Below are 23,707 nucleotides of genomic sequence, written 5' to 3'. Positions count from 1 at the left end.
CTCTCCAACCTCTCTCAGGCCCACCTACCTCACAAGGAGTCTGCTGTGGGGAAGAAAAGGGAAGGTGATTGTAAGCCGCTTTGAGACTTCTCAAAGATAGAGAAAAGCAGGGTATAAAAACCAACTCTTCTTCTTTTTCTTTTTGTGAACATTTTCATGTTCCCTTTTAATTTTCCAACATTATCTGTGCCATCTATTCCTCTATACATGCTCAGAAATGCAGAAATATATATTCTCAGTTAATGGTGTCTAATTTTCTCTTCAATGGGCAGCTTGATCCTACACCCTTGGCCTAGTAGGGTATTCAGATAATCATTGTCTGGTCTTCTGGTATTCACAGTATTTTGGATTATTTTTGTATGGATATTAAATTTCATTTATTTTGTCTATGTTGCTTTGTAAATTTGTTTCAAACAACTTGCCCCCTTGCTGCATTTTCATATGTAGAGTTTTAGATAATTTTATGAGTCTTCCTGAAACTTTTTGGTTTCTCATCTTTTGGGGTTGGTTGCAGGTTTAGGTTTCCTGTCTTTTATTATTTCAGATAATCTGCAATAACACGTTTGAAGGGAGGAGAGCCATGGGGAATGAAGTCAACCTGAAATTTGAAACCCCCCAAAGCACAGGATAACATCATTTGGTATGCATCGGGTTAAGAATTCTCCAGGCATGAGTTCAGCCTTTCTTATACCCTTGTATGGTATAAGAGTTGGTTTTTATATGCAGACTTTCTCTACCACTTAAGGGAGGCTCAAACCGGCTTATGATCACCTTCCCTTCCCCTCCCCACAACAGACACCCTGTGAGGTAGGAGAGGCTTGCTCAAGGTCACCCAGCTGGCTTCATGTGTAGGAGTGGGGAAACAAATCCAGTTCACCAGTTAGCCTCAGCCACTCATGTGGAGGAGTGAGGAATCACACCTGGTTCTCCAGATCAGACTCCACTGCTCCAAACCACCGCTCTTAACCACTACACCACGCTGGTGATACAAGCTGTTGCCCTAGTACTATTTCCACTTTGCAAAAGCTGATAATGTTAAGTCTCAAATCACTTATTTCCTAGGCTTCTGTTATGGCACCAAAACTCTGGAATTTTCTCACCTGGGAAATCCGTCTTTCCTCTTCTGTTGCCATTTTCCACCAGCGAGTGAAGACTTTGTTTTGTTTTGTTTGGCATTCTCTCAATGATCCCTCCTTCCTAACCAATGTTTTAATGTTTTGTATAACATTTAACTCTGTGTTTTTTTTTACTTGCGTTAATTTTATGTGCCTTGGTGGCAGCTAACATTTTAGGCGCAGAAAGGCAAGATGCAAATTCTGTAAGTAAAAAAGACAAAATATTATTGGATCAGAACAAACTTTTACAAAGTAATCATATGGAAGATGAGCTGGTCTGGATGGGGAGGGTGGGAAAGACTCTTATTTGAGTGCCTACTATTTCTGGGAACAGAGTGAGAGTCCAGGTTTTTTTACATTACTGGTTTCTCATGCGAATAGAATATATGCCACAGAATCAGTTACGTATCTGTTCAATCACTATCTCCTCTTGCTTCTCACCCTTAACCTTCTTAAACTCTAAACTGAACAAGGGGAAGCCACTGAAATTCCAAAGCATTATACTCCTCTTGAGGTCCCTCCCCTCCTCAAACCACATCCCTCCCCGGCCAGTGTGGTGTAGTAGTTAAGAGCGGTGGTTTGGAGTGGTGGAGTCTGATCTGGAGAATCGGGTTTGATTCCCCACTCCTCCACATGAGCGGCGGAGGCTAATCTGGTGAACCGGGTGGTTTCCCCACTCCTCCATATGAAGCCAGTTGGGTGACCTTGGGCTAGTCACGCCCTCTCAGCCTCACCCACCTCACAGGGTGTCTGTTGTGGGGAGGGGAAGGGAAGGTGATTGTAAGCTGGTTTGAGTCTCCCTTAAGTGGCAGAGAAAGTTGGGATATAAAAAACAACTCTTCTTCTTCTCTACCATCCACATCTCCAGGTATTGCCTAACCTGGAGTAGGCAATCCTATCCCCTTCTTACCCAACAACCAATCTACCTTAATCAGCCCCTCCATCTTCAGCTTTTCCTCTCCCTCGCTTCCTAGGAAAACTGTGGCCTAGTTGTTTTACAATTTTATTTTATAATTTTATAATGTTAAATGTTGCTGTTTTAATGTATTTCATGTTTGCTGCCTTGGGGACCCCGATTGGGTGAAAAGGTGGCATAAAAATGTTTAAAAGCAATCAATCAATAAGTCTTTGGATGCCCTGTTTCAGTTGCCCCTGCCATCTGAGTCGTAGTACCAAAACTTTGGAACTCCCTCCCCAGGGAGATTTTTCTGTCTCTATTTTCTTAGAACAGTGAGCGAAGACTTTTTTTTGTTCTGTTTGGCATACCCCCAATAACTGTTATTGGCCTCCCCCTTTGGGTTTTGATGTTATGACTGTTTAGTCTCCGCCTCTTAACAATTTAAGAGGCGGAGGCTAAATGATGTTTAGAGGGTTGGTTTTATTTGATCCACTGCTTGATGGTATCCCAATAAAGGTATTGAAATTTGAAATTTGTTATGACTGTTTATACAATGTTACTGAATTATTGTATACATGCTTTATTTAAAATGTTTTCAATGTAATATTTTAATGTTTGATATTGATCATCTTAGAGACCTTGTTTGGGTGGAAAGGTGGCACAGAAATGTTTTTACTAAATAAAATACTTAATGAATTATCTTCTAGGCTGTTGCAAGAGTTAGATAGTATGCACTTAGGGTTGCCAGCTCCGGGCTGGGAAATACCTGGAGGTTTTGGGGTAGAGCCTGAGGAGGGCAGGGTTTGGGGGAAGGGAGGGACTTCAATGCCATAGAGTCCAATGGCCAAAGCAGCCATTTTCTCCAGGCGAACTGATCTCTATCGACTGGAGATCACTTGTAATAGCAGGAGATCCCCAGCTACCACCTGGAGGTTGGCAACCCTATATGTACAGCATTATGAGGGACAAACTACACAGTTGGGTTCATAAGTGTTGGATCAGTAAAAATGGGGAAATACCTCCCCCCCCCCCAGGGTTGTTTCTGGGCAGGAAAATGTCTTGGAGAGGAATGCAGAAACTCTCCCTTCCCTTGCAGCCCTATTCCAAGCCCTCTGGGGCTCTCCTTTACTTTTCAAAAGCCATCCCCCACAGCTGCTAACTACAACTGATCTCCAGCCCATAGAGATCAGCCAATAGAGATCAGTTCACCTGGAAGAAATGGTTGCTTTGGCAACTGGACTCTAAGCAGCTGCAGGGAACCCAGTTTGGATCTGGGGAACCTGGACCTGACTCGTCAAAAACTCAGATGTGTAGTGTGGTCCTAAGGAGTGTTACATAACTGCTAATCCTTATCATTCCAGTAAATTGTGTTATTCTGAACATGGTAATAACTAAAATTTCCCCTTCTTCTCCCTTGTCACGAAATTTGTACATTCACCTCTTGTCCTTGATGTATCATCTTTATGCTTAAAAAGTAATCCAGCAAGTTAAGTATGAATTTCCTTTAGAACTGCATAATTCATAGTGCTTGAGAGAGAATGTATTTTAAAAAAATAAAAAAATCCCTGCCAAGTAAGAGCTCCAGCCTTGCAGATTATTCATTGCTTTTATGTATCACATCGAGTGAACTAATTTGAATAAGGCTTCTCTCTGCCCTCTCAGACGCATTTAGAAGTATCTGTATGTCAAATCTGTCCAGAGGGGAAAAAAAATCATTATTTAAAGACAGCTGTTAATGTTGCATAATAGAAAAGCATTTGATTTTGTGCCTGTCTGTGTAGCGCATTTGTTTTATATACCAACAAACCACAGAGAATACCTCTGAGAACTTTTACTGAACAGAAATTGAACGCAGTAGCCTCCTAAATATTAATTAGATTTGTGGGGTGTATTTGTAGCCTCAATTAACTGCATGGCTTTCTTGAAAAGGCTTCTGTCATTAAGACTTACAGGTTTTTTTAATAAATGCGACCAACCTGTTGGATTTTGAATGGGAGAGGTAGTTGCAAAAGTATTAATACTTCTCCCATTATGCCTGTCTGTTCTATTCTTGTATGCAAGCAGCAAAGGGGAATCTACAAGAATCCTGCTGCATAAGTGCTGCCAAGAGCAAAGTGCTTATACATCTTTCTTTTTGCAGGAGAACAGAACAGACAAGCACTGTGATGAAAAGCACATGCATGAGCACACTAGCAGCATGTTCACACCCAAATGTTATCAGCGAATAAAATGGCACACTAACCCATAATAGGGGTGTCTTGGAAAGAAGCGTGAGTCACAGTGCTTTTAGCTAGTCACATAAGTATTCCGTCAGTGTTATGAAAGGGACAGGCATTGGTTGTCAGCAGCTGATCGGGTTCAGATTATTCATCAGCATGAAACAGTCAAAGGTTGATTTGAAAATACAAAGGTTTTGGATACATTTGAGCACAAGCACCTTTTCAAGGAAAGTCTTTAGAAAAAAAACCAAACACATTTTTGCAAGCATATATGTACGGTAACACTCTCACACTGTGGTGTTTAAAACTACAAATATCATTTGGTTGTTCTTTTAAAAATTTCTTTCTTGAACAAGATCCTATGCACACAAAAAGTCAGAAATATTGACTGTTTATAGACATGCATTGGAATTTTAGTTTTTCTTGTTGACTTTGTGGTGCCTTATTTCAACATGTTTTTGTTTCCTGTGCTATAATAATGAATGGTGATGCTCACTTCTGTTGCTGGCATTAATCATTTCTTTTTCTTTTGTATGCATTTTTGTATGCCACATATACAATATTTATGCATACATGTGTATGTATGAAAGTGTAATATGCAAGTGATACATGTGTCATGTACTACATGCAGGTGATGTATAATGCTGATTCACTAATGTACAAATAACATTAGAATGCAGATATAGAAATTTCAGGGTAAGGAAACAGGAAGTAGCAGAAAAATAGATTCCTGAGTTCATTTCATGCAGAGAAATAATGTCAACAGCATTATGTTACAACAAGTGATTGCTAGTCATTTCATCCTTGTGCACCACCTCAAGCGCTTTATGACTATAAGGCAGTATCAGAATAACTTTTAAAAATAAATAATAAGTATTGTGATCAAAGTCTGAGAGAATCTGCTTGTTATACAGTAGGGTTGCTAGGGCCCTCTTCGCCACCGGCAGGAGGTTTTTGGGGCGGAGCTTGAAAAGGATGGGATTTGGGGAGAGGAGGGACTTCAATCGCATAGAGTCCAATTGCCAAAGTGGCTATTTTCTCTAAGTGAACTGACCTCTATTGGCTGGAGTTATAATCAGTTATAATAGCAGATCTCCAGCTAGTAACTGGAGGTTGGCAACCCTATTATACACACATTATGCTGCTGCACAGATCTCTAGTGTGGCTCTCCATGTGAATCTTTCTATGTAATAGTAGCAGTCCAGGTAGTAAACCACTCCAGATGCTGCAACCAAAAGGCACATGTCATATGAATCATATGAAGGCGATTTGCAGGAGCCAGCATAGTAATAATCAGGCTAGTCCTGAATGCAATGTGTTTCAGGCTTTCCTAATGTGGAAACAATTTCATAGAAATGCCAGTCTATGAGCCCATTCCTGAAGGGGGGGTGAAGCTCCTTAGGAGACGGTGTGACCCCATGCTAATGTAGGTGCCATGTGGTACCTATGCTGGTGTGGGGGCAAACTCGGCAGTGTCTGGTCACTGCCACCCCCCACCATTAGTGCAGCCTTGTTGGCAGGGCTTTCCTGGAAGAGAAAGCTCGTGCTGACATGTAGGGGGCATTCCCAGGGCAATGCCAGGGGTGGAGCTGCCTTTAGGCAGCTTCCACAGCCCTTTCCTCCTGGGAATACCCCTTTGAGCAGAGGCAGGGCTGCACCACGTTTTGGGGGGCATTTCCTTCTTTTTTCCTTTATTCTGTTTTTAAAATTGCTTTCCCCCCCCCCCCCCCTCTGCTGTAGCTGGGAAAACTTTGAGAAGGCTGCTCCGCTCCTGGCTGTCACGGATCCGTCCTTCACCTTCAGGAATGTGCTGCCCCTGTATGATATGATCTTTATTCCGGGGGCGGGGCGGGAATGCAACAATGAATTAACAAAAAAGTAAATGAAATCTTTGTAGAGTTTCTCTGTGTAGACTGGTTTATTTAGCATAGAAATTGGACTTTCAGTTTTAGAAATTGCGGCTTGTAGCTGTGAGGGGAAATAAAGGCAGCAGTGCTGCGCTGAAGTCCCATACGGCAAAAGCGGACTGTGAGGTGAAATTTTTAGCAGTTCTAAATATCTTTGTAATGACAAGTGAGGCTCAAATTCACGATCATTCTGCAAGTTGGAGAAATTGAGTCTCGTGGTAAAGGCCAGTACATTTAGATGTGGTATTAAAATTTTCCGCAGCTCTGATATTAAAACTTTGTTAATATCAATGGGGCATGAGACCGGAAAGTTTTGTCCTTTTGAGGGTCCAGGGCTTGCATAGAGCAAATTATGTTCTGGCTTTCAGCAAATGTGCACTGCCCTCCCCAAACACCTCTGTTGTGGCCTTGCACAGAATATTGCCAAAGGCAGTACAGAAAAATCAGAGGCTTTTTTCATGCAGTCTGTGAGCATAAGCACACTCTTGTCTTGGAAGGTTAGTACAGAAGCTTCTGTCTGTTTTGGCAGACTGTGAGAGAAGTGAGAACAGGGAGCAACAATTTCCATCCTGTGCTCCTGGCACTGGTTTTATAGCAAGAAAAAACAAAATCCTGTGGGTATTGAACTTATTGGTTAGCCTTTTCTTTTTCCATATTCTTCGTGTCAAGTTACTTCTGGATTTTTCTTTTCTTAAATATCAATGGCACCTGTCACCACTTAAATTAGAAAAATCGATGGGAATATGCAGGATGAATGTTGGTTCTGCAAATTACCAAATGCAGACAATCTGCACATGTGGTGGAAATGTTGTAGAGCACAAACCTATTGGTCGTCTATTATAGCTTATCTAAAAAAAGGCTTTGATACAGATTTCCCCTGTTCAGCTGAGGTCATGCTACTAAGCCACACAGCTGTTTTTCCAAAAGACAAATGAAATTTAATTGCACATCTGTTGACAGCTGCTAGGCTAGTATTTGCAAGATATTGGAAATCAGACCTAAGTATTACAGGTGATGAGTGGATTCTGAAATCTAAAGAAATCTTTCTCCTAATCAAACTGACAAATTTAAAGAAAGGATATGATGTATCACAATTGCAAAGAATTTGGGAAATATGTCTGGCAAAAATATAGTGTCTGTGCCTATATATATGCTATGGCATATTAATAAACTTTTTTCCCCCTGTGAAACGCCCCCATATTGTAAGGTATCGTTTCCTAGGCATTCAAGAAAAAAAAGATTTTTTTAATGAATAGTTTATATTAACGTTCTAATTTTCCCTAAATGGAATATTTACCAATTCTCACTTTCTAGATGATAAGACTTTGGTAAAATTTATGGAGGCTTCGGACATACTGCAGACAAATATTTATTTATTGTTTATTTTATGTAGAAAATGTATTTGCTACCTCTTCAGACAATTGCTCGAGGCAGCATATAACAAAGCTATTACCAGCATGTGCAGTAGAAGTGCATTCCACTGTAGTGTGTTAATGTTGTCATTCCACGTCAGCACAGAGATCTTCCTTCAGTCTCATATAGCTGGAATCCATGGGATGTTGACAAGTTTCCTGCAGAAACCAGGAGTGGTAATGTGGTATTCTGAGTCATGTTGGGAAGGCAGCAGCATTGCTGGATATTGCCTACCTGACCTGATACCCTAAATATCGGGCATCTTATCAGGTCAGCTGTATATGACCACATAAACATATGGGCAACTGCTGCTGCTAGCTTGGCCAGGATAGGCAGAAGACATATACAAGACAGGAATCATTCTTCCCCTTACACCTCTGCTTTTCCAGATGCCATTTCTGAAGCATCCAAGACACTGGGCCTCAGTGAGTACTGAAAAATCTAATCCTGGAATGTGTGGGATTGTCAGATACTCTTGGACTACATTTCCCAGAATTCATCAAGGTACAGTACCTCAGACACACCAAACAAAAAAAAAAGTCTCAAGACTGGGGGCATAGGCAAGAGCTTCTTAGCTTGCAACAGCCCCTTTCTTGGCCTGTCCTGACCATGCTGAGGACAGCAGTATCAGTTACCCCAGTTCTGGCTTTGGTCCCCATGACAGAAAGCAGCGTATAGAGCAAAGTAATTCACATATTTAATATGACATATCATATATCTTTAGTTGTATACATGGACTGTTCCCTGGGATAATTTGTGTGTGTGAGGTGGTGGTGGTGGTGATAATGTTTGGACTGGGGAATAGAAGGCATAACATGCTGGCCTCTGAGATCATCTGCTACTCTCCAAGCCACACAAACACTCAACCACCACATTTTCTGTCATCTCATCTAGAGAGCCAAAGATTGTTAAGCAACATGATATAAAACTAAGTAAGTATTTATGTCTTTAAATGATTATTTTGTAGGTGAGGAAAGGATGGCAGCATTAAAAACCACAGTTGGGTCCCTTGTGATGTGTTGCGCTGATGACTGACCAAATAAAATTTGGTGGAGAAAGCATCCATTGTAAACAAGCCCTATTTTCTAGCAATGATAGTATATTACCATAAAAACATAAGAAAAGCCATGCTGGATCAGACCAAGGCCCATCAAGTTCAGTAGTCTGTTCACCAGCCAGGTGTCTCTAGGAAGCCCACAAACAAGATGACTGCAGCACCATCCTGCCTGTGTTCTAATATAATAGGCATGCTTCTCTGATACTAGAGAGAATAGGTATGCATCATGACTAGTATTCATTTTGACTAGTAGCCATGGATAGCCCTTTCCTCCATGAACATGTCCACTCTCCTCTTAAAGCCTTCCAAGTTGGCAGCCATCACCACATCCTGGGACAGGGAATTCCACAATTTAACAAATTAACCAAAACCTTTTTGACATTTTTGAGGGTTCCAGTAGTGCACTCTGAGGCATCTTGTCCAAACAAACCAGTTTTGGGAGCTTTAAAATGTATAGAACTCTAAGAAACTGAGGGAACCAGCTATTTTCACAACTGAATTGAATTGTGACTGTGGCAGAGACTATGTTGTTCCTTGGTCTCCATATAAAAGGTTTCTGTAGTGTCGAGGACTCCCAGTCCCCAAAGAGCGACTGCTGTTTACAAGACTGACATTTACTGAACTGGTTTCCATGCCATCAGGAGACAAAATAATTACTTCACAGCAGACCCACGGGAGTAATCAGTTCCACTTGCCACTCTTCTTTCAAGAACAATGGCTTCCATTTTGCCACATGCCTGTAGGGTGCAGGAGGTACTGATGGTGCAATCTGTCATTCCGTGGCAGCTGAGAAGATGATGGTCATCAGGACAATGGGAAAGGCACCAGGACAGCCTTCCTCCCTGGAGAGTTGATGTCAGTCAGTTGACAGCTCTGCGCTACATGAACAATCAAGCTGCCTGGGTATAAGGCAAGGCTAAGATAAAAGTTTAGGAGGCAGAAAATGCATTTTTGTGAAGAAGGTCCCAGATTTAATTCTTAGAATCTTCAGGTAAGAAGAGAACTATACCTTAATTCCTCTGAGGAAAGCAACAATGAAAGATTAATAGACACCTGGAGAAATACAGACAGGGTTACATCAATGGTTGTTTATGCATGGGTACTTAGGGCTGTTGATTCAGTTCGTCCTGAACCAAAAAACAGCCGAATTTCCCCCGATTCGGCTGTTTTTCGGTTTGGGAGGAACCGAACTCAAAAAAGGAGGAAAACGGGGGAGCCGAATTCGCCAACTTTGGGGATTCAGCGAATAAATTCGGCAGATTTGTGGTCCCCCCGCGCCTTCACGGGGCTTCCATGAAGGCGCACGGGGGACCCTTTAAATAGATCTGTGCCTCCCGGCCAGGAAGCACAAATCTATTCCATGCTCCCCCCCCGCGCGCCTTCAGGGGACCCTTTAAATAGATTTGTGCCTCCCAACCGGGAGGCACAGATCTGTTCCAAGCCCCTCCGCGTGCCTTCAGGGGACTCCCCTGAAGGCGCGCGGGGGGCCCTTTAAATAGATCTGTACCTCCCGGCCGGGAGGCACAGATCTATTCCAAGTTCCCTGAAGTGGAGTCCCCTGAAGGCGCACGGGGGGCGTGGAATAGATCTGCGCCTCCCGGCTGAGAGGCACTGATCTATTTAAAGGGCCCCCGAAGTTCCTCCCGAACTGAAAAACAGCTGAATCGGGGGAAATTCGGCTGTTTTTCAGTTCGGGACGAACCGAATCGACAGCCCTAAGTTCTCATGCATAAATGACCATTGATGTAACCCTATCTGTATTTCTCCAGGTGTCTATTAATTTTTCCAAAGTCCGAACTCCCCCGCTTTGGATCCCTGAAATTCGGGCGAGATCCGGAGTTCGGGGGGAAATTCGGCCCCCTTCAGGGAGCCCCCTGAAGGCGCGCAGGGGGGCCGAATTTTCTCCAAAACTCCGGATCTCGCCCGAATTTCAGGGATCCGAAGCGGGGGAGTTCGGACTTCGGCTCGGCCCGAATCAAAACGGGCCAAATTTTGCCGAATCTGAATTTTACCGAATTTATTTTCAACAGCCCTTTGGGTACTTTCACTCCTGTTCCCCCCCTGTCTGTCTCGGTTGTTCCTTGGAGTTATGCATGAGTTTTCCCTCCATTAGAGGTGACCTCGCTGCCAGCCCTCACAAATCCCAGGACTTCCCATCCCTCTATTAACCCAATTCTTCCCTCTCCCCTGAGCCTAGCCCACTTGAAATCTCCATGCATAAGGCAAAGCACAGGACACAGAAGCTTTCTCACATCAAGCAGACAGCCAATTACAAAGCAGCATATCAAGGGGCAGGGATTCAAATAATTCTTGCTTCCACAGAGTTTTGAGCAGAAGGGTTTTAAAAATGAGGCTTGAGTTTCCCCCCTTCCTTTCAAATAGCTTTTTTTGTTGTTGTTGTTCTTAAAATGCTCTTTAAATATATTTTTTAATTGCTGCAATGGGGTTGTGGGGAAACTTTTCTCTCACTACAGCCAATTACAAAGCAGCATTTCAAGGGCGGGGTTTCAAATACTTCCTGATTTGAGCTTGGAGACTGCTGGTGCGTAGACTCCTAACAGGAGAGTGTGGGTCCAGCAAGCAATGAACCTCAGGTAAAACTCCCATGTATAAATAACCTTTGTAAGCAGTTTCTTTGGTTTGTTTCTAGCTTGGACTGTTTTGTGGATATTATTTAAAGGCGAATATTGTTTTATGCTGTTTGTATACCTTGTTTTATTATGGATAATTCTTATGTTGCTGTTTTCATGATTTTACTGTGATAGTTTTACTGTTTAACCTGTGTGTTGTAGTGCCAGCATGGTGTAGTGGTTAAGAGTGGTGATTTGGAGTGGTGGAGTCTGATCTGGAGAACCGGGTTTGATTCCCCAATCCTCCACATGAGCAGTGGATGCTAATCTGGTGAACTGAATTTGTTTCCCCACTCTTCCACATGAAGCCAGCTGGGTGACCTTGGGCTAGTCACACTCTCTCAGCCCCACCTACCTCACAGGGTGTGTGCTGTGGTGAGGGGAAGGGAAGGTGATTGTAAGCCAGATTGATTCTTCCTTAAGTGGTAGAGAAAGTAGGCATATAAAATCAACTCTTCTTCTTCTTCTCCTCCTCCTCCTCGACACAAGATCATAAAATGTGTTTTTCCATTATCGTCTTTTTTTTGCCACCTTCATTGATGGCTCATCTCATAAAGGCTTGGCCCTCAGAGACACATACTACACAGGATTGTGGGTAAAAAAAAAGATTGTGGGTATCTTTTGAGGGAATATCGATTCTTCCAGAATATAGCACTGCCTGTGTGCTTCAGACACAAGATTTCAGAGGGTTTATTATTAGGCTAATAAAATCAGCCAATCCACATTAATCAAGAAAATTCTGAAAATCATTGTGCTTAATGAGTATATTCATAGATAATAGTAACAAATACATATTATAATACAAATGGAAAGTGAATATGGCACTGTTTTGAGAAGGAAAACAGATACATTTAGATGACTTCTAAAAAAATGATTTAAAAAAGCCTTCTGCAGCCAGTGTTACCTTTGCCTTGATTCATTTTAATTGGTGGTGCAAAGTGTCCTCAAGTCACAGCTGACTTACAGCAACCCCATTGGGTTTTCAAGGCAAGAGACATATTTCCTTGTTTCTTAATATGACATCGTGCTCAGTTGTCCCATAAACTACAACTTGCAGTAAAATATACCAAAGCATTTTACTGAAGGTACAAAATGAAGAATAAAAGTAAAACCATTTTTTTCCTATTGTTCCTAGATGTCAGATTTTGAAATCTATCAGAACAATGTCAGGAGACTTCAGTCTTATCCATATTGGTGAATACTTTTCACACTTTCTTTCATTAATCACATGGTATATTCTCATGCACTTTTTGGGTTCTTTCTGACAACAGACCTCCAATGAGAACAAATTAAGTCCCAAACATCAGATGCTGAATCTTCCAAACTGCAAGCAGAAGAAGCTGCTGGAGGTGATCTCCCCCAGCAACCCCATTTCTACAGCAGCCTTCTGTGACTCCCTACCAAAAGCCACTGCTGAGAGTTTAGACACTCCCTTAGACAAAATGTCATGAGGCATAGGTGGTTACATCAAGGACAAAAATCTCACCCTGGCTCTTGTGCTAGTGGAAAGTGTGCTCCTCTGGGCTTCCTCTGCTCGCAGAAGAGGAAAGGGGATGGTTTTGTCTTATTCTCCTTCCTCATGGCAATCCCCTCATGCCACATGACATTTTGTCAATGGCTATTCCCAACTCTCAGCATCATTTTTAAGGAGACGCAGGGGGCTGCTCGAAGAAGACAGTGAAGATTTTCCTCCATGATCTGCTTCCCCTTCACAGGATAGAATGATAGAATCATAGAGTTGGAAGGGACCATGAGGGTCATCTAGTCCAACCCCCTGCACAACGCAGGAAACTCACAACTACCTCCCCCACACACCCCCAGTGACCCCTACTCCATGCCCAGAAGATGGCCAAGATGCCCTCCCTCTCATGAACTGCCTACGGTCAAAGAATCAGCATTGAAATCCTTGCTAATGGCATCCTGGTACTAGAAGGCAATGACTCTACCACAGCCACAGCATTTCATTTTTTCAACCCTGTGCCGACTCCCCCCTCCCCAAAAAATCTCTGGCCAGCAGCATCCCAAGCCCTGGAGAAAGTTTGTGGGTCAGGCTGATGCGCGATGGAGAGCCGGCAGTGGGGGGGTTGGGGTTGGGGGGAGAGAAGAGACGAGGGACAAGAACGCACGGGAGGCCCTGCCCGGGATTTGCCGCTCCCAAAATGCACATCCTCCCCAGCCAAATTTTCAGAACTCAGGCCATTTATGCATGGGAGGTCCCGCCCCAGACTTGCCACTTTCCACTTGGGATGTGACTCAAGATTATTATTATTTTGGTGGCAGTAGTGAGTTCGATCCCGACGGTAGCCAGCTCAAGGTTGACTCATCTAAGTCCTTTAAAAATGTTGTTTTTATTTGTATCTTTAATTTGATACGTTTCTCATTCTGCGGCCCTTTAAGGTTCTATGGGGCCATAATAGAAATAGGATCCCTCTGAAGCATGCTTCCTGGCAGCTAGCTCCAGGATGCCCTTGATGTTATTGTGCCTAAGGGATGGGGATTTTCCTCACCTAGACAAATGGAGACTCTTCAGCATCTGGCTCTTTTCAGGAGCAGTGATGGGAACTGTCCTCTCTCTGGGCATCAGCTGTGTTTCCCCTTGCAGCTGCTTTTTATTTGTATATACACCCTTAGACATTGGCAAGGTCAATTCTGGGAGAAAACACTTCAAAGTGAACATAACAGTTGGGATTGGCTAAGTATGAGAAAATTATAGGCCCCAACAAATCAAAGAGTAGCAAAATCTGCCTTCGAGTTAATTACATCCCCAGTATCTGCTGTTGTATTTTATTATTTTTAGCCTAGTCTAACTTCTCTTCATCACTGTGTTAGTCACCCAGCCAGGATGAGTAACAGAACTACGGAATAAGTATTTTAAAGGGAAAAAGAAATAATGACAACTAAGAGATATTGGGGACGCTTTCATAATTTGTGATGTGATACCCCACCATCAGTTCCAAGGTGCTGTAAACCCTGGACAGATACTCAGTGGATACATGGGTGGGGGAATCATGAGACCTTATCCTCCCTCATGTACCTAACACCAATGCACTGATCATGACATCTACATAGGGAGCAATGCTATTATCCTTAATATGTGTGTTTTCCAAATATATGAATTGTATATTTCAATGTTACTGTATGCAGATTCATCATCATCCAAACCTTTATTGGCACCAGAGACAATATTAACAATCATAAGCAAGAATTCATATTTACAAAAGACACATAAAATCAGATAAATACCATTAGAAATGTATATAAATAAATAAAATCGGCCCATCCACTAATTTGGATGCAGATCTGTATGCAGATTGTATAATTGGACTATACCCATTGAACAGCCTATGTATATTGAGGTTTATGATCTCCATGTTGACCAAGCACGGAGATGGGTCTACTGCTGTGATGATCATCCCCCTTCCATGTATTCATTGTATTATGCATAGTTCAAGAAGGGTATTAAATGTATGTGCAGACATAGCCATTTGACTATTCACAACAGCAAGGTTTATAAAATTAGTTATGGATTGCTAGTTCAGTGGAGAGAATGGCTCCCACTGTCTCAGTATCAATTCCTGTAGCTTATATGAAATATAAGCAGCTTAAATTACAATTTTTGAATGCCATATTTCTATGCCCTTACAAAACCTTTCCATATTGACTTGTATGCTCAGGAACTCTTTATTCTGAACTTAAAACCATTTGCAAATTATTCAAAGACAATTATAGGGCATAGAATTCATAAAAGGTACTTTTGAGTGTGGGTGCATCATAGAGCTTTTCAAAATTCTCAACCATGTGCCTTTGCAGAGGATAACATTTTTTTGCCCTCAAATCATAGTTGACTTATGGCAACCCCATGAGGTTTTCAAGGCAAGAGATGTTCCAAGGTGGTTTTCTATTGCCTATCTTTACATAACAACCCTACCCTTCCTTGGTGCTCTCCCATCCAAGTAGTAACCAGGGTTGATCTTTCTTAGCTTCTGAGATCTGATGAGATCAGGCTAGCCTGGGCTATCCAGGTCAGGGCAATGAGAAAACTATAATTTATGTATTTATATATTTGCTTCATTCACATCCCACCTTTCCTAGCAGCAGAGACCCAAAGTAACTTACACTGTACACCAGCACTGATGTTCTCATTGAGGACCTTCACATGCTTCCCATAAGCACAATGTTTTGAGGAACATGGTTTCTATATACAACAAAAATAACAACAGTATTAACATAACATTACAGAATAAGATCCTGTTCTCTATCATCAGCTATGCTGACTCCAATGAACATCACTTAAAGCAGGTAGCATGAGCAGGTAGCATTGAAGATGTACAACAGGACAGCTTTTCATACTTAAGATACAACATATGGGATCCAGACATCTCTCTTGGGGTGGGTGAATGGATGCCAATGTCACACAGAGCTCATATAGAATACTCCTAATTTGGCCTACCTTTTGCTGGTAACATCAGATTCCACGGACAGGAAGGAGATGCTCATGGCTTCCTTTTCAGAAGTTACATCAGAACTAGAAAAAAATGGTATGAGCATAATTTCTGTATTTTGTATTGCTACTTCATCGTAGCCTCAGAATCTACTGTGCAAGCGTTTTATGTTATCAGTGGTTGGCCAATGCACCAAATTGTCAGAGGTTGTATGCATTACAGGGCAAAGATATTACTACCCTAGCCTGAAAGCCTGATAATTGTGTTCTAGCTTTCTCAAGCACCACTGTTATCCAACGGTGTGTGTGTGTGGGGGGAGTTCAAAATCAAGCCCACTCTTATGTATGTTTTTCTCAGAAGTAATTTTGTCTGATGTCAGTGGGATGTACTCTCAACTAATTGCCCATAGAATTATAGTCTAAATGCCACTGACTTTAATAGTACTTAAAACACAGGGCAGTACCTAGGGGGGAGAGGGGAAGCCTCCCTGGGTGGCAAGCAGAGAGGGGGCGGCAGCAGCCAGGTCAGAGCCTGTGGCTGCCTGCCCAGCTGCTGCTGCTTGCTGGAGCCCTGGGATGCTCAGTGACTGGGGGTGGGCTGGTACTGGTGCTGCCTTGCTGGCTGCATCCCTTGTGGTCCAGCATTCCACTTCCAGGGGCTCCCAGGGGCATAACGTGAACACAGAGTGAAAGCCGGAGAAGAGGCTTCCAATAGGCGCTTGGCACAGTGCACGCTCAGCTTATCTGTTCTTAGCAGCTGGAGTATCTTTGGGCCGGGGTGCTATGGTTGGATTGGCCACAGCACAGGGGTGGTGGCGTCTTCTTCGACTCCGCTCAGCCCACCAGTGTGCAGAATTTGCAACTCTCCAATTTGGAGAGGCTGTTGCAGGCAGGAGCCATAGAGAAGGTTGTGTGTTCTCGGTCTTCCATGGAGAGCAGCTCCCCCATAGGAAACAAGAGATCTTCCACTGGGGGAGGGGATCTCAGTGGTGCCCTTCCAAATAGAGGACTAAGATGGCTAGGGTTGCCAGGTCCCTCTTTGCCACCAGAGGGAGGTTTTGGGGTGGACCCTGAAGGAGGGTGAGGTTTGGGGAGGGGAAGGACTTCAATGTCATAGAGTCCAATTGCCAAAGCGGCCATTTTCTGCAGGTGAACTGATCTCTATTGGCTGGAGATCAGTTGTAATAGCAGGAGATCTCCAGATGGTGACCATTGCAGACACCATGCAACCCCACCTCTTTCAAGTTTTTAACTGTGTTAGTGGTATGTTTTTTTCTCCTTGAGCGGCAAGGGCTCAAAAAAAGAGACTTTCTGAGCTGCCTCGAGGCAGCTGCCCTGTAACACAGCCAAAAAAATCATCCTGCCAATAATGCCGGATCCTGCTGGTCTCCAAGGTACTACTGGACTCAAATCTTGCCCATATTTCCTCTGCCTACAATCAATTTTCTCGTAGGAAGATGTTTTCCCTGTAGAAACGAGCCCAGAGACCTTCCTCAAATATTAAGTGCCACCAGAATGGAATTTGCAAAGAGGCAACTAAGGTGCCATCTACCACGAGGAAGGGACAGTCACAATTCATAGCAGGGAGGGCCACAGTTAGACAAAGGACACCTACAGTTTTCCAGAGATACAACCAATGAAACCAGAAACTCTCCTCCAAATAGTAAAGTGGCCAGATCCCATTTTATCATTAAAGTAGCCCAAAATATTTTTCCCAAACAGTAAAAATATGAGTTTGTAAACTAACTGAAGGATGTAGAAAAATGCTTTTTAAAACAGTCTGAAGAGGACTAAGTATGCTGTAGGAGGCTTGGAATGATGAGAACAGCTAAGAGTCAGTTACCAGGGGAAGAGAAATTAACTCAAACCCCTTATATAATCCTGAAAACGGAGATTCAGGGGTGGGGGATTTCCATATGGTACCCCCTCATGGAATTCTTCATGGCCCCACCACTTGTCAATGTTATATTTACAGCACAACTTTTAAAAAAGCAGAATTAAATTCTAAATATCTTGGGGAGGGAGATGTATAGCTTTGGCATCAATGCAGAGGAGGCTCTGTTGTGCTCAGCAACCTACAGCACATCAGATGGTATGGGGCCATAGGATTGCCAACCGGGTTCTCTTTCTTAATCACAAACCACCAGAAATTACAGGATAGACAGCCTGGTGATTTCTATTGCATGTAGGCAGTTTTTTCCCCATAAACAGTTTATTTTTGTATACAGTACAAACTAAACATACAATACATTACACTATCACATACACATCACAACACATACTTTGCCAGGGTGTACCTTAATGCACATAATATCATTATAAGTTCTGTCCTATAATATAAAAGTGTGATATATTGTTATTTCTAACTGCCTTTTTATGATGACACTCCCATCCTGATGTCTGTACTTTACCTTTGTCTTATTACCTTGCCATCAATAATTATTACCTACTTATAAATAATACAGTTCCCTGTTATTCTTTAATTGTTTTCTCACTTAAACTCCATGATAGAACTGTTCACCTTATACACAGGTGGCTAACTTTACAGCATACTTTATGGGTGAATGGAAGTCACTGGAATTTCACAACTTTTTAAATTACAACTTAAACTTTTCTTCTTCATTTATTTTTACAGATTCAGTGGGCTCGAAAACTGGATAACTAGAACCTTGCCTTGAAAAACAATTACAGCATCATGCTTCCTAGGTTTATGATATTCCCAAATAAGGAGATTAGATTAGAAAAGAGCTCTTTGGCAGTCTGACTCAACAGAAGTTGCACTACCTAAACTTGTAGTGGAAATAGGTTTAGAGACAGTAGCAATGAAAAATTGAATACTTAAGGTGCCTTCCTTCTAAACCCACTGACATCAATGGATGTAACTCTGCTTAGGTTGGTAGTATTAATTCTGTGAGTGCTTTGGGCAGGTGTATTAGTTCTTCAGATGCTGGGGAGCAAATTGCTCTCTTAATTATTACTAGTATTTCCAGATGTCTTCACATGTGTGGTTTTCTATACGAGCCCCTCTCAGTTTTCTGTTGTCCAAGAAAATTGTTCTGCTGTTTAGGACTTGTGTGTGCCAGTGAATATTGAACATTCAGATCTCATGTTTGTGTGGCGGATCAAATGTATTATGTTTTTGGACTGAATGGTGCCTGCAGCACATTTGGCAAAAACTATTCAGAGGAATTAAATACTGAAGAATTTTCTTGTGAAGTTGAAATATTTAGAGATCAAGCTCAGTATTTTTCTAAAAATACAGAGCAGTTGAGCTGCCTAGATTTATTATCTTTGATTCACATGAATGATTTACAGAATGTATTTCCTAATTTGTATATAGTGTTAAGAATGTACACCACTCTACCAGCATCAGTATCCTGTGAAAGGTGTCTTAGCAAAATGATGCTTATAAAAACCTATCTCAGGTCGACAAAGTACCAAGAGCGTTTATCAAGCCTGGCTGTGTTTTCCATGGAAAGTGATGTGGCAGATAACATTAATTATGATGATGATGTGAGACATTTTCCAGAAAAAAGTGAGGAGAGTTCAATTGTATTGAATTATCTACCACATTTCTGACTTACTGGAATACTGACTTGACGTTGCAAGAGCTCTTGCTTTAATAGAGCTCACCCTTCACTTACACCTCTCTCGTCCAGCATTTTTGCCATAGAATGACTCTCGTAATGCCTTTGAGTTCATTAAAGTCTTTCTTCCTAAAGTCTAACAGACATGTATGGCTATGAACTAGGGCTGTTGAAAAAAAAATCGTCAAAATTCAGCCCGTTTTGATTCGGGAAATGCCGAAGTCCGAACTCCCCCGATTTGGATCCGTGCAATTCGGCACGAGATTGGGAGTTTGGGGAAAATTTGGCCATTTAAAGCCATTAAAAACACATTAGTGCCTTTCCGCAGCTCTGGGGGGGATGTTTGGAGGTAGAGGTCCCAAACTTTCAGCGTAGCTTGAGGGGACCCTTCTGGCAAGAACCCCCAAGTTTGGTAACGATTGAGGCAGGGGGTCCCGGGTTATGGGGCCCGTAAGGGGTCCCCCCTCCGCCCATTGGAATGAATAGAAATAAATCGACCGTTTGGACTCGGAGTTTGCAAAACCATGCAAAGCAACATGTGATGCGACCTTGGGAGTTTGCAAACAGGGGCGCGCTAGCTATGCATAAGGAGCAGGTGGGGGTGGAATTTCCCCTTTTGCATCGGACTCGAGAGAGACGCGAGCGGGCACACACACACCCAGGCAGAACGGGCAACCCCCCCTCTCAAACCAGTACAGCTCGGCCCCAAATGGGCAAAGCCCCCACCCACCCACAGAAACTGCTCCCCCCACACACACACAGACTCTGCTCCCCCCACACACACACAGACAGGAGAAAAGGTATAGAAAAAAAAACCCAAAATCAAACTGTGTGGATGTCTTCCAGCAGGAGCACGGAGGAGAAGTAAATCCAATCCTATTCCGGTAAGCACCAACAGCTCGGCCCAGTCAGGAATCAGATCTCTCAGCAGCACCGCCACCAAATTGGAAGGCAATGAATACAGTTGGGACGGGAGGGGAGGGACGGGAGTTTTTAGACTCTTCTCCTGGCCATTTCAAAAGTGACAATCCCTGCTCTGATTGGCCAGGAGAAGACCCAGCTTGGCCACCATTGGCCACGGGAGAATGCTGCTTACTAACTGACGGTTATTCTGCTGATTCTGAGCCCCCGAATTTGCTGAATTTATTTGGCGTGCCCCGAACTCGCCGAATTTGGCTTGTTGTTTTCCCGCCTTTTTTAAATTCGGTTCCATCCGAACTGAAAACCGCTGAATCGGGGGAAATTCAGCTGTTTTTCAGTTTGGGACGAACCGAATCGACAGCCCTGCTATGAACTCCCTTGTCTCCCAACAGAAAAAGGAATTCTGGGAGGACATGGTCACTTCCCCCACCACCTTCACCCCATCTCCCAACTCTAGCCTGTTGGTTAATATTAAGTCACCATTCTCATTAGGGAAGTCATTTTCTGTTGTCTTTCTGATTAGTCTCCCCATCCCTATGCAGGGCCTCATGGCTGCTGTTAATAAAATGCTTTCTATCCTTGATCCCATGAAGGGCAGCAATCCAATCCTCCAGCCTCTGAACCTTCTCCTCTATGAGCCCTATCAGCTTACACTTTTGACAAGTGTCAAAAGTACATACAAGGGTCAAAAGTGTAATTATTCATAGATAAGATAATGTAAAAGTGTAATTATTCATTAATAATTCATAGAGGTCACCACAATTTATTCTGTTGTTTAAAAGAGTTGTTGATTGTATTTATATATTATATACATTGTTTATATACGTCTGTCTATCTGTCTATCTGCCTATATATGTATACACCTTTTTCTATATATAATATATATGTATATACGTAATATATGTAGTATGTGGGGGGTGTCAATTGGTACTTTTCCCCCCCTTCAAAACAATGTTGATCTGGCCCTGTTAATACACCTAGCTGCTTTTGTATCACATCCGTTGTTATTAATACAATTGCCATGTATTTGTAATTCGTTGTTGAATTGCCAGCAGCTGTCCTTTTTCAAGTTCCAGGAAGGTCTCTAAGATGAGCTGGGAGCTCATGAGTGAGCTGTTTGTTAGGAAGAAGCTGAAGTGCAGACTGAGAGGAAACAGCTGTTCACTATAGCAAATTGAATAGGGGATCCAACTCCCAGAGTCGAGATAGCTGGCCCTTGATTTGGACTGAATGTGACATGGTTCCAAGGAGCAATCAACACGAACAGTTGAAGATTCAGAAATGTGAGCTCAAGATTAAGCTGCAACAAATACAGTAACATTCTCTTTCTCTTTTTGCACAGATGGGTGTACCATTAAAAGGCACAAATAAAATACAAAACTGCCTTCCCCCTGCTAATGCTGTTGTCAGAAACCGAAGCAGTGGAGAATATCAAATGCTATCTCATTATATACCTAACCAGTTGTGGCCCATGGTAAATTATTGCCTGTGTGTATATGTGGTTTGGTTTTTATTTCCCTGCAGTTAGAAACTGAATGACATTCCTAATTTAGCTTGCACAACTGCAGATGCCATCAAATTAATAGATGTTTCCTAAACATCCATCCGCAGGAAGCCTCAGGCTGCAATTTGCAAACCACTTAAAACAGTTTACCTAAAAAGGTCTAAACCCGCTAGCTTAAATGTCAATCCAAACGGCTTGTAACTTTCACTGTCCATCGTCTTTAACTGATAATTCTACAGACTTTGATTACTGTTTCATGTACTTCATCCTCTTCCATTCTTCTTTTGTTTATTACTTTCCCTGAGTAAGAACAGCATACACACTGTGGTCATGTAACGTTCCTCAAAGAATCAATCAATAAATATATAGTTGTGGTGATGTTTATAGAAAATGACAATATAAATTACTTGTTTTGCATTCTATGCTGGGATTAAAAAACATTACTTACAGGTTATTTTCTGCAATCAGTCCAGTGGGTTCCCCCCTTCTCGTCTACATCATCTAATAAATTGTTAGCATGTTCTACCCTCTTGTGGCAATTCAGAGTAAGGCAATGAGGAATAATGCTACCTGTTTTCTTTTGGGAGTCGACTATCCTCTCTTACTACCCTTTCTTACTTCAAACTTTTAGATATATTTATTTATTTGTAGTTAGGAGAAATACACTATACTTGAGAGACCAACAGCCAGTGGGCTTTGGGGGCATTTTCCTTGATGTGAGGGTTCTTGGGAACATACACACGGCCAGTAACTGTTTAACAAGAACATTTTTATTCTCTTCTCTAGGTTCCATTCGTGCTGTGTGATTTCTCTCAACAGCCACTCCTCAAAGGAAGTGTCTCACTCCCTGATTGTATCACACTCTTCCTCACGTAAGTCAAGATATGGGGAGTTGGCATTGGTCAGGCTGTCTCCCTTGTCCCAGTGCCAGTCTTCTCCTCTGTTTCTTTCTCTCCTAGGGCAAAAATGCACGGTCGCTTTATCCTCCTTTAATCCCTGTTTCAGCCAGGATTCAGCCAGGATCGAACGCATGCATTTCGCCTAATGTGCGTTCGATCCTGGCTAAAACAGGGATTAAAGGAGGATAAAGCGACCATGCGTTTTCATCCCAAGTCTCTTCTTGGGCCTTCTTTCTCTTTCAGTATCCTCCTCTGCTGTTCCTCTTTCTCCATCTGCCCTGTTTTCTCTTGTCAACTTCTTCCCTCACTCTGAGGTACCACCCATCTTTTCCTGCCCTCCTTTTCCTTCTGACATTTTCTCTGGACCCCTTTGTTGGCTCCTCACCTCTTTCTGCCCATCTGTTTCTACTTCTGGATGGGCTGGGTAAGCCCATAGGCCATTGCAAAGATCACCACTGCTGGGAGGACTGGTCATTGTGGCTGTCAAGGCTGATGTGGGGCTCTACTGGGCTCCCAAGGCTGGTGTGGGGCTCCCTGAACTGGATGAGTTGGTGGGGTGAGCTGTTGTGACTTGGGACAGCCAGGGGCTTTGCCTCACCCTCACAGTTGAAGAAACGGAATTAAACTGCACTAAAATAATAATATGGATTGCAATAAAATGCAAATTCAAATGTTGAGCTTATAACTAACATTAAAATCCACTGTATGTGAATAATACAGAAAATGCATTCCCCAATCTTTCCAAAAGGCAATTTATTTAAGCATTGTGCACTGAAATCAACAGAGCTGATGCACATTAAAGCAGTAGAAATTGTTGACTTTGCCTGGGACATGATGGCACCATAATGTTTTATAAAGTCCTATGGCTTGTATGTATTACTCTGTTTATCACTGTGCCAGTCTGCTTCCATATATTTGGGCTCTGTTCTCTCCCATGAGAGGCCATCTCCAAATGAGACATAATCATGTGCCAAAACACATTAGATTTTTAAAGAGTTGGGTCCAGGTTGCCCACAGCCACATTCAAACTGCATTTTAAAGCACTGCAGGGGCCCAATTTGGCTCCAAAGCGCGGGCTCCGACTCAACTGGAAAAGCCCCATTTTCTGAGCCTGTG

This window comes from Euleptes europaea, chromosome 6 (assembly GCF_029931775.1).
Source record: "Euleptes europaea isolate rEulEur1 chromosome 6, rEulEur1.hap1, whole genome shotgun sequence".
In the NCBI taxonomy this organism is placed as follows: domain Eukaryota; kingdom Metazoa; phylum Chordata; class Lepidosauria; order Squamata; family Sphaerodactylidae; genus Euleptes; species Euleptes europaea.
Note: the sequence above shows the minus strand (reverse complement) of the source record.